Below are 17,544 nucleotides of genomic sequence, written 5' to 3'. Positions count from 1 at the left end.
GGAGCTCTTCTACTGACAAGAGTGCGCTTTTGGCATCCTCCAATGAGCATCCTCCAGGCTGCAGCACATTCCCGTTGTGAGCTGGGTCACTATCCTGGCTCTGACTTTACCCTCTGTTCTCTGGATGTGATGCTCTGATTAAATCTCACATCTGATTCTGACTTGGGCTCCAGTTTTCACATTCTTCTTGGCGTCCTGGCTTAGGATCTTCATCTTCTCACTCTTTCTTACCAGCTTCCCCAAATGTGGGGTTGGTGCCTCCCTTACAGAAGACTGGATTCTATCATTGCTGGGCAAACCTTCAGAGGGTTCCCCTCCCCACACGAAAACAAACCAACTTCTCTGCTCAGAGGCTTTCAACTGAACTCATTATACATGCTATTAGCCATAAAAGCTTCAGAGGCTATTAGAGAGAAACAAAAGTTCCCCCAGTGGCTTCCATAGATGAACTGAAATGTTTATCATTGTCCTCGAACAACAGTAAGTCACAGGGACACAAAATTTGGCCCCTGGCCCCTGATCCCTCGCTGTTTTATTTATGTCATTTATTGGGAGCTTTTTAAAGAATTGTTCTTCCCAAACAGACTAATGCACTGATGGAAGCACATTGTCCACTTTGAAAAATCAGAATCACATCATTGTCCAGTAAATATGTTCTTGTTCTTTCATGGAGGCTAAACGTTGCGCTCCATTGAGAGAGAAAATGGTGTGTGTGTGTGTGTGTGTGTGTGTGTGTATCAAAATCCTCCCATGCTTGGGGAGGGTCAGCAAGGGTTCTGCTATCTTTCAGTAAAATGTGGCAATTTATTTGCGGAAATCCCATTATAGCTAATAGGAGTTAAAAACCATTTAAAAAGATAAGGATGTCTAGCCATTTCAAGATTATTTTGTGAAATGCACCCTGCTAAAAAAGGCATGAATTTTGCAAAGAACATCACAAATCTACTCATACCAATTCAACTCACATAAAACAATTAAAACTAAATAAATCTGATACCAATGCTAAATGCTTTTTAAAATCTCTCTTTATATACATCAAGCTTAGAAAAATCTCACCACTAGGAAAACATACACTGCACACTTAGACATCAATGGTTATTCTCAGGCATCCCTCTTTAAGAAAAATAATTGGACAAAATTTTAAACTTATATCAACTAAGATAGTACTATAATTTATAGAAATAGAAACTTCAAACATAAAGTACTTTCAAACTGGAGTAAATCATATCCTTGGACCCGTCCTGCTCAACATGTTAGTAGCATCTTAGCAAAGACAAGGAAAGAATGCTTTTCCAATTTATGAGGGAAACGAAACTGAGTAAAATAAGCGATCCAATAGACAATAAAATAAAGATGATTCACATTGATTTTGACAGCCCTGAAGAAATGGTACCCTTTACTAAAGTAATTCTATTCTACCTATGGAAATTGATTCTAGGCAAATAATCTTAACAATGTTGGGGGAGGAAACAGAAAAAAGAAAACTGCAGCATAAAGATGTTCAATACAGTCTTATTTAGAATAGTGGGAGCAATCATGGCATGCAAATATTGGAAGAAGGCTGCAATAAATTCTAACACATTAATGTCATGAAATATAAGGCTGTGATATTTATGAAAAGTTATATAACAAAAAATGCTTGTTTTATGACTAAGATTTAAAAAATCAGGATCTAAAATGATAGGATCAAAAGTTTTTGTTTTTTGTTTTTTGTTTTAAGACAGGGTCTCGCTGTGTCACCCAGGCTGGAGTGCAGTGGCACTATGTTGGCTGCCTGCAGCCTCCGTGTGCTCAAGCAATCCTCCCACCTCAGTCTCCTCAGTAGCCAGGACCACAGGCATGCACCACCACACGCAGCTATTTCTATGTATATTTAATAGAGATGGGGTCTCGCCATATTGCCCAGGCTAAAAGTTTTTTAATATCTAAGACACTTAGGGAAAAAGTAGCTAGAAAAAATATACCAACATGGTAGCACTTTATTCATTCTTCATTCAACACAATCATTTTCTCTTTCCACCATCTAACATGTATTAATGTTGCTTGGGCCAGCACCTCAGGGGTGATTTTTATTTTCTTTTACTTTCTACTTGTCTGTGATTTATAGTTTCTTTGAATACATATGCACGAGGCTGCAATTTCCTCCAGAGGACCCATTTATAATAGGATCCTCCCACTGAGCTTACAAACTAACACAGGCTCTCCTCTTCCTTTGAAAATACACGCCTCGCCCCTGTTGTCAGCTCCCCAGTTCCCTCAGGCTTCCTGCTCTCTTTGCTTTCCCGTGATGAGAGATGTTTATATTTACCAACTGACTGCAGTCCTGACGAGTCCCACAGTGGAGGCCCACCAACGGCTGCAGAACCTTCTGAGCTAGTTCTGCTCTCCCTTTGATTTCCAACCCCACCCCCTCTACCAACACACACAAAAAACAGAAGTCTCCCCAAAACCAACCATCCAATCACAGGTACATAGTCTCTCAGTACCACCCTTGAAAACATCTGTAAATCATGTGGGTTAACATACGGAACAAAGAAGGATGCTAATCACACAGCTTCAGAAATGCTCAACACACTCCAGGTCACCTAAGCTGGGGCCCTATGGGTTATAAGAAACTGAAACATTTTCAACTTAGGCTCCAGGGCATTGGCACACACTGCTCCCACTTCACAGAATATTCTCCTCCCATATGTCCACCTGGCTCACCTCTCCAACCATACTATTTAAAACCTTTGACCATGCCCCAGGACCCCATCCCCCTCCCTGTAATTATTTCCTTCATTGCACTTATCCTTTTCGTACACGTCATATATTAATATTTTACTGATCTTGTTTACTATTATATTTCTCATGGCCTCCCCCAACACTCAGTACCTCCTGGAATACAAAGTTTCAGGGGGACAGAAGTATTTTAATCTTTATTTTCTGAGGCTGTAATCCCATCCCCTAGAATACCATCTTGCACACTATGGGCACTTGTAATATTTGTAGAATGAATAATGAAAGAATGATGCAATCTCAAGGAAAACAGTAAGTCACAGTAATCATTTGTTCGGCACTTACCATTTGTAGAGAACATTTCACATAGAGTATTTCATTCTCTCCTCTCCAGAACCCTATGAGATGAGTAATATTATATTCACTTTACAGGTGGATAAATTGAGGAGCAGGGAGATGAAATGGCTTTCCCAAGATCATTCAGGTAGTGTATTAATTTGCTCGAGCTGCCATCACAAAGACTAAGTGGCTTAAACAACGAAACTTTATTTTCTTGCAATTCTGGAGTCTGAAAGTCCAAGGTCAATGTGTCACAGGGTTGGTTTCTTCTTGTGGCTTGCAGATGGCTGTCTTCTCTTTGGTCTTCACACAGCCTTCCCTCTGTATGTGTCTGTGTTCTAATCTCTTCTCATAAAGACACCACTTACAAGGGGTTAGGGCCCACTCTATGACCGTATTTTACCTTAATCACCTTTTAAAAGGCTTATTTCCAAATGCAGTCACATCCTGAGGTACTAAGGGTTACGATTTGATCATATGAATTGTGGGGAGATACAGTTCAGCCCATAACAGGTAGCAAGCAGGTGATAGTGCTAAAATTTGAATGTGAGTTTCCTCACTGCCACCCATACCCTTCTTGCTCCACTGTGCTCCAGTTATCCTAAGATAGGCCCTGACCTGCAGACCTGACAACCACCCCCTTAAGTGGACAATCCACACTGCCCTGTTTCCTTCCGAAGAAGAGGCCCTCTTCCCCTCCTCCATAAACACATCGTGCCTAAGCCAGACTATTGCAGGATCTGGCCAGCAGCCCACAATGCAACGGGGCTCTCTCTCTCTTTCCAGGTGGATCGGCAGGTCGAGAAATAATAGACACACACAAGATAGTGAAAGCTGGGTCCAGGGCGGTCACTGCCTTCTGGTCCTGTGGAGCCAACAATGCACTGGATATGCCAGCATTTATTATTACATTTAGTGAGGGTGGGGGTAGATTAGTGAGGGATTTAGGGTCATTTGATTATGAGGTGAGATGGTCACATGGGGATGAAGTAATTCTTTAACATAACATCTATATGCAGAAATACAGTATACAGAGATAAAAATTGACAATATAGTGTGTGCAACAGTAATTTCTAACAGAGCCTTAAAACAGGAACACAGTCTTTCCATACCTATGGTTAGCAAGATATTAATCAGCAGTAACAGCAAAAGCTGGTTACAAACAATTCATAGAAACAGGAAGTGAAGTTAGACAACCAGTTAGACCAGAAATTCTCAGAAAGGAGTATGCCTTAACCCTAAAGAGGCCTAAAGAGCCACGGCAAGATGAGGGCGTTTATAGCCCTATCTCATCCATATGGACAGGCGCTCCCCATTCATCCGTTTATAGGCTCCCCATGAGGGTCGCATTCCATTCCCAGAGCTATGAATATCTGCTTTTCTGGGATAGGAATCTTGGTGATGTGAAACCTCCCTGACTACGTGTCCATTCATAGGCTCTGTGAAGGGGTGAAGCACATCACACGCTATTGGCTCATTCTGGCAGTCCAACCCGGCATTGTCCTTATACAATCCTGCATGCAATTTTGTATTTACAATAATCAGGAGCATTTCATCTTCTATTCCATAGCAATAGTTTCAGGGGGTCTCCCTACACCAGACAGCACAATTTTCCACATCCTGAGAATATGGGTGACCCATTTTCTCCTCCAGACTTGAATCTTATTAAACCAATTCCTCCAGTGCTTAGGATTCCATTGTGAGTCACATGGGGACCATCTTCTGAGCTGTGTCATCTGCACAGAGCATCCCTCTCTCAAACAGCCCCCGAGGTAGCAAATAGGCACTGCAGAGGTCCACAGCCCAGATGATCCCCAGGGGAGCCCACAACGCTGCTCTGGAAGGGTGGGTGAGAATTTACCCAGAGTTAGGGCCTGAGATGACCAACGCTCCACTTGCCACCAGGCTGCTCTGTCACCCCAACTCCCCGAGGTCATTACGCCTCCTCTCCCAAATCTAAAATAAGTAAATGCACTTTTGTACTTCCTCTTTAGGTGTACTTATTCATCGCCCCACAGTGGTGCATCTGTCCTGAGCATTAGACTGTTTTCCCCCTGAATCAGACACTAACATCCCAGGCTCAGGCCAGGCCTGAGCAATGACACTTTGCTGTTCATTGCTGCTCAGCTCAGCTCAGCTCCCAAGTTGCTATTAAAAGAACACAATAACTGGACCATAAAGCAGCCTCTTCCCACCATCTAAATTTACAATCTAATCAGACTGACCAGACAAATTGATCAACTGATTAGGAATTGATCATTAAGAAAACTTTAAAGAAAAAACGATGTGGTTGGCACAGCCCAGCTTTGGGGCATGCTTCTGATGGGAACATACATAAAGAGAAGAAAAACCCCACTCATTTTGTAAACATTGAGCCCTTCCCCAGTCTCAGGCACTGACTGAGCCCTGGAATTACCACAACAAACAAGATGTGGTCAAAGCCCTCAAAAAATCCACCATGTTGTAGAGAACCCTATCAAGGCTCAGGGTGGTGAGAAACAGAAGGCTCACCTATGGTCCACAGTGCCAAAGGAGACCTGGAGAGAATAACACCTCACCCTGGAGGAGTCAGATAACTGAGCTTGAAGAGGATGGTGTCAGGTGGAGAGGATACTGGGACAGAGATCAGCAATCACAGCCACTAGGCTGAGCTGTCTCCTGTGACTTTGTCTTACAAACCCTCCACTGGCCCCCACATGATTGGAATACAGCCTCCAGCACAAGGTCTGTGCCTTGGGATCTGCTCCAGATAGTCCTGGGCAGCAAGCCTACACTTCCATCTTCCCCAAAACACCCATCACACACACACACATTCACACACTCTCACACTCTCATACATTCAAACACACATGCGAACATTCACACATTCACACACATGCACTAACACATACATTCACAGACTCATATTCAAACACATTCACTAAACACTCATATATTCACACACACTCACATACTCACATTCACACACATGCCCTAACACATTCATACTCACATTCACATGCTCACTTTCACACACAGGCAAAACCACAATCACATGCCCTCACACTCATGCACACATTGTTACATTCATACATTTCACATGCCTGCTTACACTCACACACTCATACACATTCATGAGTGTGCACACATGTGTTTTCATTTTTCCTTTTAACCTCACACTTAATTTCAAATTAAAGTGGACCTCAAAGATAATAAGGATACTGAAACAAAAGAGGTTCAATATAAGGGCTCATTTCTCCCAAGACATCTTTCTCATAGCAAATCTGAATTTTGCTAGGACTCTTTCTATGCCAGCTTTAGCCTGTTGTCATTGTCAACACAGATATCAGAGGGATTCTGTGAAGACGTGAGTCACACTGCTATAGTTTGGATGTTTGTCTCCCTAAATCTCACATTGAAATTTGATTCCAATGTTGGAGGTGGGGTCCTAGTGGGAGGTGTTTTGGTCATAGGGAAGAATCCCTCATGGATAGATTAATGCCATCCTTAGGTGAGGCAGAAGGTATATCAGTCCTCTCTAGACCTGGTTGTTTAAAAGATCCTGGCATCTGCCCCACTCTCTCTTGCTTCCTTTCTCACCATAGGATCCCTGCAAACGTTGGCTCCTCTGTACCTCCACCATCAGTGGAAGTGCCCCAAGGCCCTCTTCAGAAGCAGATGCTGGCACCGTGCCTCCTGTCTAGCCTGCAGAATGATGAACCAAATAAACCTCTTTTTAAAATAAATTACCCAGCCTCAGGTATTCCTTTATAGCAGCATAAGTGGACTAAGACACAGATCATGGCTCTTTCTGGTTCCAAACCCTCCAATGGTTTCCCATCTTCCCCAGGGCAAAATGGCCCACAAGGTCCTTCAGACCTGCGCTGTTACCTTGCTGGCCTCTTCTCCCACTCTGCTCCCCAGAGCTTCAGCACCCTGGCCTTCTTTCTCAAAGCCTCCAGGCCTGCTCTCACCTGAGGGTGGCTGTCATTCTGGCCACTCTACTTGCTGTCCCCAAGGCCAGAAATTATCCTCCCCCAGATATCTGCAGGGCTGGCTGCCTTCACTCAAATATCTTTCTAGTGAGGCCTTCTCTGGTCACCCTGTTGAATATTGTGCCACTGTCTCTTCCACAGGCTTCTATCTCCTAGTTCTGTTCTGCTTTTGTTCATATTTCTTATGCCATGTAATATGAAGTAGACTTTTCTTTCTTACTTTTTTTTTCTTCCATTAACTCAGGGAAAGGCAAGTTCCCAGAGGACAGGGACTGCTGTCAATTTGGGCCACAGGCATTTTCCCAGCATTTAGGATAGAAATGGACAGAAGACAGCTCCACATGCAAATCACCAGCGAGAGGTGGATTCATTTGCCCTGAGGCCCTTGGGATAAGATGCAGAACAGGGAGGTCCTCTTTACACCTTGAGGTTCCAGACAAGTACCCTGGGGGCTATGAGAGCAAGGGATGAAAGGTGGCTGTGTGCAGAGCTTCTTCATCCAGAGCAGCAACTTTTGCATTCATTTTTATGTCTTTGAACATGCACATAATATTGCATCTAATGTAATGAAATATTTTCACTGTTTTAGACAAAAGTTTAGAGACTGCCTTGGAAAGGTTATGAAGACAAAAAGAAATGGACTGAAATCTAATTCTACTGCTTATAATGGTGAGATATGGGCCAAGTCACATATGTTCTCTAAGCTTCAGGTTCTGTATTTTAAACACATAATGATGATGCCTACTTTCAGCGGTGGTATTAACACTATTAAGGTTGGGCGTGGTGGCTCACTCCTCTAATTCCAGCACTTTGGGAGGCTGAGGCAGGCTCATTGCTTAAGCCCAGGAGCTTGAGACGACCAGCCTGGGCAACATGGCAAGACCCGTCTCTACAAACAATTTAAAAATTAGCCAGGCATGGTGGCGTGCACCTGTAGTCCCAACTACTCAGGAGGCTGAGGTAGGAGGATTGTTTAAGCCCAGGAGGCAGAGGTTGAAGTAAGCTGGGAGTGAGCTGGAATTGTATTACTGTACTCCAGCCTGGGCAACAGAGCAAGACTCTGTTTCAGAAGAATAGAAAATACCGTTTAACAACTTCGTAAGTTACAGGCACCAATGAGAACACATGATGTCAACACTAAAGCAGACAGAGGATGACTATCCTGGCATAAGCAGAGGGTCATTAAACTGTGGGTGCCCATGTCAATCTCACAGCCTCCCAACAACCTGGGAGCCTTTGAATCCTCTAGCAGACATGGAAGTGTGGGAGGAGGACAAGGCTAATTTGGGGTGAGTAATAAGAACCCAAGCCTTTTTGTAGCCACCTGTGAAGGGCAGACACAGAATGCCCCAGGAATGAAAATCCAAAACAAAACATCCAGCCCACCTTCTTCTCTTAAGCCCTTGCCAAAGATTAAACAGCATACCCCAAAGCCACAGACAAGTCATAATATGCCCATATTTTATCTGGGTCGTATTGTGTGCAGCATAATTAATGTTTAAAAAGCATTTCTGCAATAAAATGTCTCCATGATAACCGGCATGTGTCATGAGGATGCTGTGGCTCTGTTTAATTTGATTGCAGAAAAGATTTCTAGTTAGTGGAGCATTGCCGCCAATGGCCCCTTACTGGACACAGCTAAACACAGCCAAGTGATTGCATTTCCAATCAGAGGCAGAACCTAGGACCGACAAGTCCCCCGTGAGTGCGTTTCCTGGCCGCAAAAGCCCTTTGTTCACAGTCTGGTTCTGCAAGTGTGCTTTTTCCCGATGTCTCACAATCACTGGGCTGCTTACCAGCATCTCCAAGGAGGGCCTTTGCATGAATGTTATAAAGCAATTCTCTCCTGAGATTGCCTGACGCAGACCTCTGTCGAGTCATTCTCTCAATTTGGTGAGCTGATGAAAAGCATCAATTATCTCAAAGCACTAAAGTTTGACATTTTTTTCACGAAATGAATATTTTAGTCCTCACATAACAATAGAGGCAAAATGAGTTGGGATGAGTGAAAAATGGATAGAATTAATTTCTTCTTGGCAAAACAGATTTTCCTTTGCCCATTCCTTTCACCTCTTCACTGCTACTTCCCTTGGAGTCTTAAGTGGAGAGAGGGGGAATCTTGTCTCACTTGTAATTGGCAGGTGCATAGCTGGGACTGACAGAAATGGGAATGATTTCTAGACCTAGAAGACATGATCTACTAAGTCTAAATAAAATATTTCCCTTGTCTCTGGCTTGGCTATGAAAAAAGACCAAATGTCCAGTCCTATATTATAGATTTAACCGCAGTGCCCCTGTGCATAGTTTTCTACCTAATTCATAACTAATAAAAACATAACATTCTACTACTAAAAATAAATCAGAAGTTGCATATTATTTTCTATACATATATATATGTGTATGTGTATATATATATATATAAAAGTTGGATATACATATATAAGTTGGATCAAGTTCTTGATGGTCCCTGTAATAATATCATTTATATTTGCATTCTAACTTGTTTTCTAAACATGCAATGTTGCTCTGTGGTTAAGAACTTGGGCTCAGGAGTTAAAATGCCTATGTTTGACTCCACTCTGCCATTTGTTCTATGTCCCTACCCCTGACTCTGCAATTACTTGTGCATCAACCTAATAGTAATAAAAATTGTATTTCTGGTGTGAAGTATTATACATCAAGGATGTATAATACTTAACAGTTTATAAGACACTCTAACTATGTATTATATCAAGGAAACTATCCATCTCTTTTGTGGAGAAGGATGAGATATTCTACCATGTCTCAGGCTTTTACAATGGCAATTTCCCCACTCTGAATATTCTACTTCCTTTCATTGTCCTTCAGACTTCAGCTAAGATAACATCTCATCCAGAAGAAACTGTCCTTAACCCAGAGGTTAACTTGGAGCCATGAACCTCCATGAAGCCCTGTCTTGTCTGCTGTAGCATTCATTCAAACTTCACTGTCATTGTTTGCACATCTAACCTCCCTGCAAGACAGAAGTGCAGTGAAGGCAGACAGTACGTGTATCTCACTCACCATTATATGCCCAGAGCTTAACACAACTACTAAAACTAAAAGGCATGTACTATTTCTTTAATGTATGCACTATTCAATTAGTAAATTAGTTTAAAGATGTAGAAATTGAGACCTAGTTCCTACAGACATATTTATCGTTCCTTTAATATCTCTGTGCTCCCCAACCTTTCCCAGCCTCCTTGCATTAGCCAAGGCCATGTAATGAGTTCTGGCCAATGGGCTGTGAGCAAAAGAAATTAGTCCCTTTAAGGTCAAAGCTTAACAGAGTGGATGAGGTTGCTCTTTCCTCTTTCTTCCCCTGGTGATTGGAGAAGGCACTTGTTGAGAAGATGAAGCTCCAAGGTGGAATAACTGTATCCCTGACTCATAACTTGGAATCAAACTGACTTAAAGAGGCCTTGGACTGAAGAGGACTTTGTGGGACTGATTGTAAACCCATGGAGATTTGAGGGGCCTGTTTGTTACTACAGCATAACTTAGTCTGGCCTGACTAATTCACAAGATTTCCAGGATTACACAGCATGCACACTAGATTCAAACTCAGACCTCTTGAATTTTAAAAGCTTAAAATTAAACAAATAACAAGGACTTGCCTTTAATTTCTTATAGCCTAATTTCTTTTGATCATTATTATATCCAGAATGTCAAAAAATAAGTATCTCATAAACCACCTACACCAAAATTTCCTAGGAAAATGATCAGCCATTTGCCATCAATTTATGAACATTTTCTGTATGTGTAATGTGGATGCCTCTCGACCCGTACATTCACTCTACTTATCGAAAGAAAGGGCTGTGTGGTAGAAGGAGTATCCCTGTTTGTGAATGAGGCCACCTGTTCCTCTATTCTGATTTGACAGGTTTGAGTCTCTTCCCTGTGAGTAGGCGGACAGTTGGAGTTGATTTGCTAGATAGTTCCCTCAGATGTGATTACAGCACAATTACATTGATAATCAGCTCAGTGTGTGGTCAAAATGTTTCCTAACAAAAAAAAAAAAAAGTATTTCAGTACATGGAAATAAGAGTCTCTAGGGAGTAGGTAATTTATAGCTAATGTCTCCTTACATCATATGTGATTGCAAAGAAAGGTTCTTTCTGTGGAATTAGGCTACTGAAACAGAGACAGACCAACTGGGTGAGGGCAAAGAGGCTTAAGTTTTGAGCCAAGGCAAGTGTGTAGTAATTGCCTTCCTATCCTGTTTCAAAAAAGGGTAATGCAAACCACACATGCTTCTCTGTAAACTGTCTTCCCTTTCTCTCCAACTCTGTGGTGCTAGCCCTAATTATTTAGAAAAAGCATGCCAGCGTTTAATGAGAACTTACTCCTTGTGGTTACTTTTTAAAATTCTAACTTAAACCATCAGCCCTTTGAAATAGCTATTTTCCCTGCTCAGCACTCAGAATCTGGGTGGTCTTGGGCAAGTCACTGAAAAGCTCTCAATCTCTATCTTATCACCTGGTCAAATAAAGGACCTACCCACGGATCCTGCAACGCTGGAAAACAGTCAAATATAAGGGGATATCTTTGGTTGCCTGGGAAACAGAGTCCAAGATGGAGAACTGCATGCAGGAAGCCCCTGTAAGGAAGTGGGAAAAGCTAGGTTGGATAGAAAGAACTTAAACTATGTTAAACTGTGATGCAGTTGCCAAATGACCTCAGCCAATCCACGGGAGCTCTACAGTTGGGGGCCTTTGAGTGTCCCAGATTGAGACAATGGGGCTGGCTTTGGTGTACCACCCACACATTACAACCCATAACCCATTAAATGTTGGCTGGTCACAGAGAGGGGGAATAATCTCAGGTAAGGTAATACCTACAACCAGGACAATGCCCAGGGAAGAACTCAGCTGTGAGCCAGCAGCAGGTAACACACAGGGCAGCCAGGGAATAAATGCTTCAATGTTTGCTAGAGGAAGAAATGGATGGTGTACTGCAGCATTCGCTCATTCTATGAGGGCAAGAGCCATGCCCTACAGTCCAGCAATGGGAAAAGGAAAAAAGAGTAAACAAATAATCCATTATTTGCAGTGCAGCGGTGCCATTACGAAGCACACTTGCATCCACTTCGCATGAGGGAACACATTTCTGGAATGGGAATGGTAAATACATCATCACCATATTGGATCCTTATACCATAGTTCATTTGGATTTGTGCAAGCTGTCTTCAAATTTGCTATGTCACTCATCCATAATTTGGGCTAGTGATTGATCTCAAGCTATTGTTAAGACAATCCTCCCAAGCTGTTACAGCGACGTCATAATGTCAGAGCCCTTCCCACTTTCCCACGCCACCTGCTGTTCTTTGGCTCTGTTTTCTCCACCAGGAACCCCAGCCACGGACAAAAGAGCATGCGAGCCTCCCGCGTGACTCTCTTCCTTGCATTCTTAGGTGATGACGCTGGATGCAGGTCCAGCATTGCCACCTGAGCAGGTACAAATGTGCTCATTATTCCACCCTTTTTACTCAGTTACTGAACTCAAAGCTGCTATACAGGACACAAAGTACACTTTGCAGGAAGCAAAGCTCTTGCAGAGGAAATAATGTATAATGCCAAGCACACTTCTTTCAGGATTATGATGTAGATGCCCACCGGTGGAGAACATTCCCAAGGTGTACACTGATGTTCACTGGTCAAGGGTGTGCAGGACAGTCTGTCCAGCCTCAAGCTCTCGCTGAACTCTGGCCAAGAGACATTAGCATGCAGGACATAAAGGAGATGAAAGAGGACAAGGTGGAGGAGGAGGGGAAAATACACGCACACACACACACATACACAGAGAATGGTGTAATGAATTCTTCATATTCAAATATTTTGTAATTTATATATGATTTTAGAATACATTTCAGAGAAAAATAGCATTTAACAGTACTCCACAAGGGTGGTATTGAACACAGCGTGTTTGCATAGGATGTATAGAAACTTAGACGTGAGGGAACAAGGAAGATTTCTTAATGGAGTTGAAATCTGAGACATGAGTGGGATTTAGCAAGGTTTGAGGGTTGGGGAGGGACACATTTCAGGCAAAAGCAGCAACATATGCCAAGCCTGAGAGATGAGACAGCATTTGGCGTATTTGAAGAAAGCAGCCCATGTGTCTTCAGAGGCTGAGAAGGGAAGTGAGGAGAAGAGAGATGAGGACAGACAAGAAGGTCAGAAGTGTCCCCCTGAGCACAAGGGAAGTTACAGAGGGATGACCTAGGGGGCTGGGAAGCAAGAGTGTGATTTTAGAAAGGGGATTCAAAATGCCACCAGGTTCTCACTAGGACCATCGCCCTCAGAGCACAGCCTTTCTCTAAGTTGAGGAAGTTTCCTTACCAACCCTAGAACCTGTGATCATCAGAATAGCAATTCCCTCTATTTTACAGCCCTTTATGGTTTCTCTCTCTGTCTCTCAATCTCGCTCTCTCAACACACAGGCACACACACAGGCACACACACACACATACATAATGTTATATACATCATATACATTCCCATACATTTCAGCTACACCATCACAAAAATCTTGCTAAGTGTACAGGGCAAAATACAGATGAGGAATATTTACATTTTGCAGATGGGCCAACAGAAGCTTAGGGAGATGATCTAAACTGACTGCCCTTACACAGCCAGCAGGTGATTGGAGCCAGAACACAAGCCCAGGTTTTTGCCTTCTCACTCTAGGCTCTTCCCACAGCAATTTCCAATGAGGAAAGTAATCTTTCCTCGAATACAAATGTGCTCATTGTTCCACCCTTTTTACTGTCACTAAAAAGCAATTTTCTGGAGCCTGTTGAGATGATTATAAACACAGATGAGAAGAAGTAAATATTATACAAGGAATCTCTTGACTAGCAACAGAACAATAGGCTAACGTGTGAACCACTAATAAGTCCCAATCATTTGTTCAACAAAAATCTATTAAATGCTTATCATGGGCTAGTTACACTGAATATAGAGAGGTGAGGCAGACACTACCTTGGCCCTTGAAGTACTACTCAGAGCATGGCCAAGAACACCCATGTCTACCCTGACCAGCTGGAATGTGTCTTCATTTAAGAGATATGATGATTGAATTATTGACCCCAAGTCTTTGCTACCCTGGAGGAATATCATTCACCACAATCTTACCATCACCTCATGGTAGGACAAGAATACTTCCCCTTCACTAGACTTTGTGGGGGTCATGTGACTTATTTTGGTCAATGGGATGTTAACAGACATAATGCAATCAGATGTTTGAAACATACTTGAGCAGCTATACTTGTGTCTTGTACTCCTGCCCTTCAACAAGAGAAGAACTTGCCCTGCATAGTCATTGTCCAAGGAGGATGAGAAACATTTATAAGAAACTTAACCTAATCCACAGCCTGGAACCTAACTAACCCAGACTAGAGCAACTGAGCCCAACCTTACCCATCAATATATAAGCCAAAAATAAATGTCTATTGCTGTGTATACCACTGAGATATGCAGTCATTTGTCCTGCTGCATTGTTGTGATGACGGCTATCTGATACAAGAGGAATACATTCACAGTACTATTCCTTTGAAGCAAGTAGGAACCGGCTGCTGCTATACAAGATCAAAATTAGACAAATATCAACTCCTTGTTTAAAATACTTCAGTTTCCCCTTAAATCGGGAACAAGGCAAAGATGTCCACTCTTACCATTCCTGTTAAACATCATACTAGAAGTCCTAGCCAGTATGATAAGGCAAAAATTAAAAATAAAAGGCATACAGATGGAAAAAAAAAGACTGTCATTTATAGATGTTATGACTGTATAGAAAATCCTAAAGGTTCTACAAAAATCCTACTAGAATGAATAGATAAATTCAGCACAGTCACAGGACACAAAGCCAATAAGCAAAAGTCAATTATACTAGCACTGAACATTATAAATTGAATTACTTTTGTTAATGCACCATTTACAATAGCATCCCAAGACATAAAATACTTAGGGATAAATCTAACTCATTAAGTATAAGATTTGTATCCTGAACGCTATAAAACATTAATGAGATAAATAAAAAAGACCAAGAAAATGGAAAGATAAACCACATTTAAGCATCAGAAGATTCAACATTTTAATTCTCCCCAAATTGATCAATAGATTCAATGTCATCCCAATCAAAATTCTACAAGATTTTTTGTTAAAACCGACAAGCTGTTTCTAAAAGTTATATGAAAAAGAAAAGAACCTAGAATGGATAGAACAATTTTGAAAAAAAAAAAAAAGTTGAAAAACTTGCAGTACCTGATTTTCAGATTTACAATAAAATTAGAGTAATTAAGAAATTATGACAGAGATCAACCAACTTTATCTATAAGAGACTAGATAGAGATATTGTAGGCTTTGTTGGCCATACGATCTCTGTCACAACAACTGCAGTACGAAAGTAGCCATAGATGATAGGTAAATAAATGGCATGACTGTGTTTCAGTCAAAGGTCTTTTTTTTTTTTTTTTTTTTTGAGATGGAGTCTCGCTCAGTTGCCCAGGCTGGAGTGCAATGGCATGATCTCGGCTCACTGCAAGCTCCGCCTCCCGGTTCACGCCATTCTCCTGCCCCAGCCTCCCGAGTAGCTGGGACTACAGGCGCCCACCGCCACGCCCAGCTAATTTTTTGCATTTTTAATAGAGACGGGGTTTCACTGTGTTAGCCAGGATGGTCTCGATCTCCTGACCTCGTGATCCACCCGTCTTGGCCTCCCAAAGTGCTGGGATTACAGGCATGAGCCACCGTGCCTGGCTCAAAGGTTTTTTTTAAATAACAGGTGGAAGAACGGATGTAGCCAACAGTTTGCCAATCTGTACAGTATGGTATTGGTACAAATACAGACACATAGATTAATGAAATATACTAGGATTCCCAAAAATAAACCCAAACATATGTGGTCCAATGACTTTTTTAAAAAATAAAGGTGAAGTAGTGAGAACTTGACCCATACCACATTTCAGAGTTATATCATAGATGTAAATGTAAATGGATTATAGACCCCAATATTAAATCAAAAACTATAAAAACTTCTAAGAGGGAACCTTTACAACCTTGGGTTAGGCAAAGATTTCTTACGTAAAATGCAAAAATCATGAAATATAAAAGAAAACAAATTAACAAGTTGGACTTTATAAAATTTAAAACTTACGCTCTTTGAAAGACACTATTAAGAAAACAAGAAGACAAGCCAGAGACTGAGAAAATATTTGCAAAACATATAACTGATTAAGAACCTGTACTCAGAATATATAAAGAATACTCAAAACTCAGTAAGAATAAAACAAACAACCCAATTTTTAAAAAACTGATTAAAACATATAAACAGACACTTTACCAAAGAGGGGCTATGAAGGCAAATAAACACGTGGAAAGATGATCAACATCATTAGTAACTGGGAAATTCCAAATTCAAACCACAATAAATGACTACTTTTAAAAAACTGACAATGCAAAATGCGGGAAGGGCGTAAAACAACCAGATCTCTCACACATTACTGGTGGGAATGCAAAGTAGTATAGCCAACTTAGAAGACAGTTGACATTTTGTTAAAAATTAAGCATGCCCTTACTATATGACATAACAACTCCACTTTTGGTATTTACACAAGAGAAATAAAAACATATGTCTGTACAGATACCTGTATGAGAAAGTTTTATGTTCGATTATAACCTCCAAAAACTGGAAATAACTCAAATGTCCATCAACTGTTGAATGATAAACAAACTGTGGCACACCCCTTTAAGATTACTCATAAATAAAAAGGAATAAACCTCTGACACGTGCAATAACATGGACTGACTGCAAAAGCATTATCCCAAGCAAAAGATACCAGACACAAAGGGCTATGTCTGTATGATTTCATGTATGTGACACTCAGAAAACAGCAAGTTCCATGGAGGAAAACAGATCAGCAGTTGCCAGGGGCTTGGAGTAGAAGAAGGGCTGGTCTACAAAAAGGGCACAAAAGAACATTTTTGGGTAGCAAAAATATTCTATGTCTTGGCTGGTACTTACGTATGTGTATATGTTGCCAAAACTGATAGAATCTAAAAACGTGAATTTGACTGTATGTACACTGTAACATAATTGTACCAAAAAAAAAAAAAAAAAAAAAAAAAACCTTGAGTGGTTCCCCAATTCTCTCAAGATTAAGATAAAAACACACATCTTTAACATACCCTAGTTGTGCTGTCAACACTGTCTTCCACTACATCAATTACCTCAGGATTCTTTAGATGAAGACTCCTACCCCAGATCATCTGAATCAGAACCTCTGGAAGCAGTTCCAGGAATCTTCACTTTCAAGCAGGATCCCCAGGCTACTCTGATACTCATTATAGTTGGAAGATCCCTGAGGAGGAATTTCTGTCTCACTCTGAGGCCCTATCTACCCTTCTCATCTCCGAGCCTTCCCCACCCCTTACTGTCTGCACTCAAGCTACATTGGCTTACAACCACCACCACCACCCCAGGGCTATTGTTCAGC

This window comes from Macaca mulatta, chromosome 20, assembly GCF_049350105.2.
Source record: "Macaca mulatta isolate MMU2019108-1 chromosome 20, T2T-MMU8v2.0, whole genome shotgun sequence".
NCBI classification, from domain to species: Eukaryota; Metazoa; Chordata; class Mammalia; order Primates; family Cercopithecidae; genus Macaca; species Macaca mulatta.
This window is presented reverse-complemented; position numbering follows the sequence as displayed.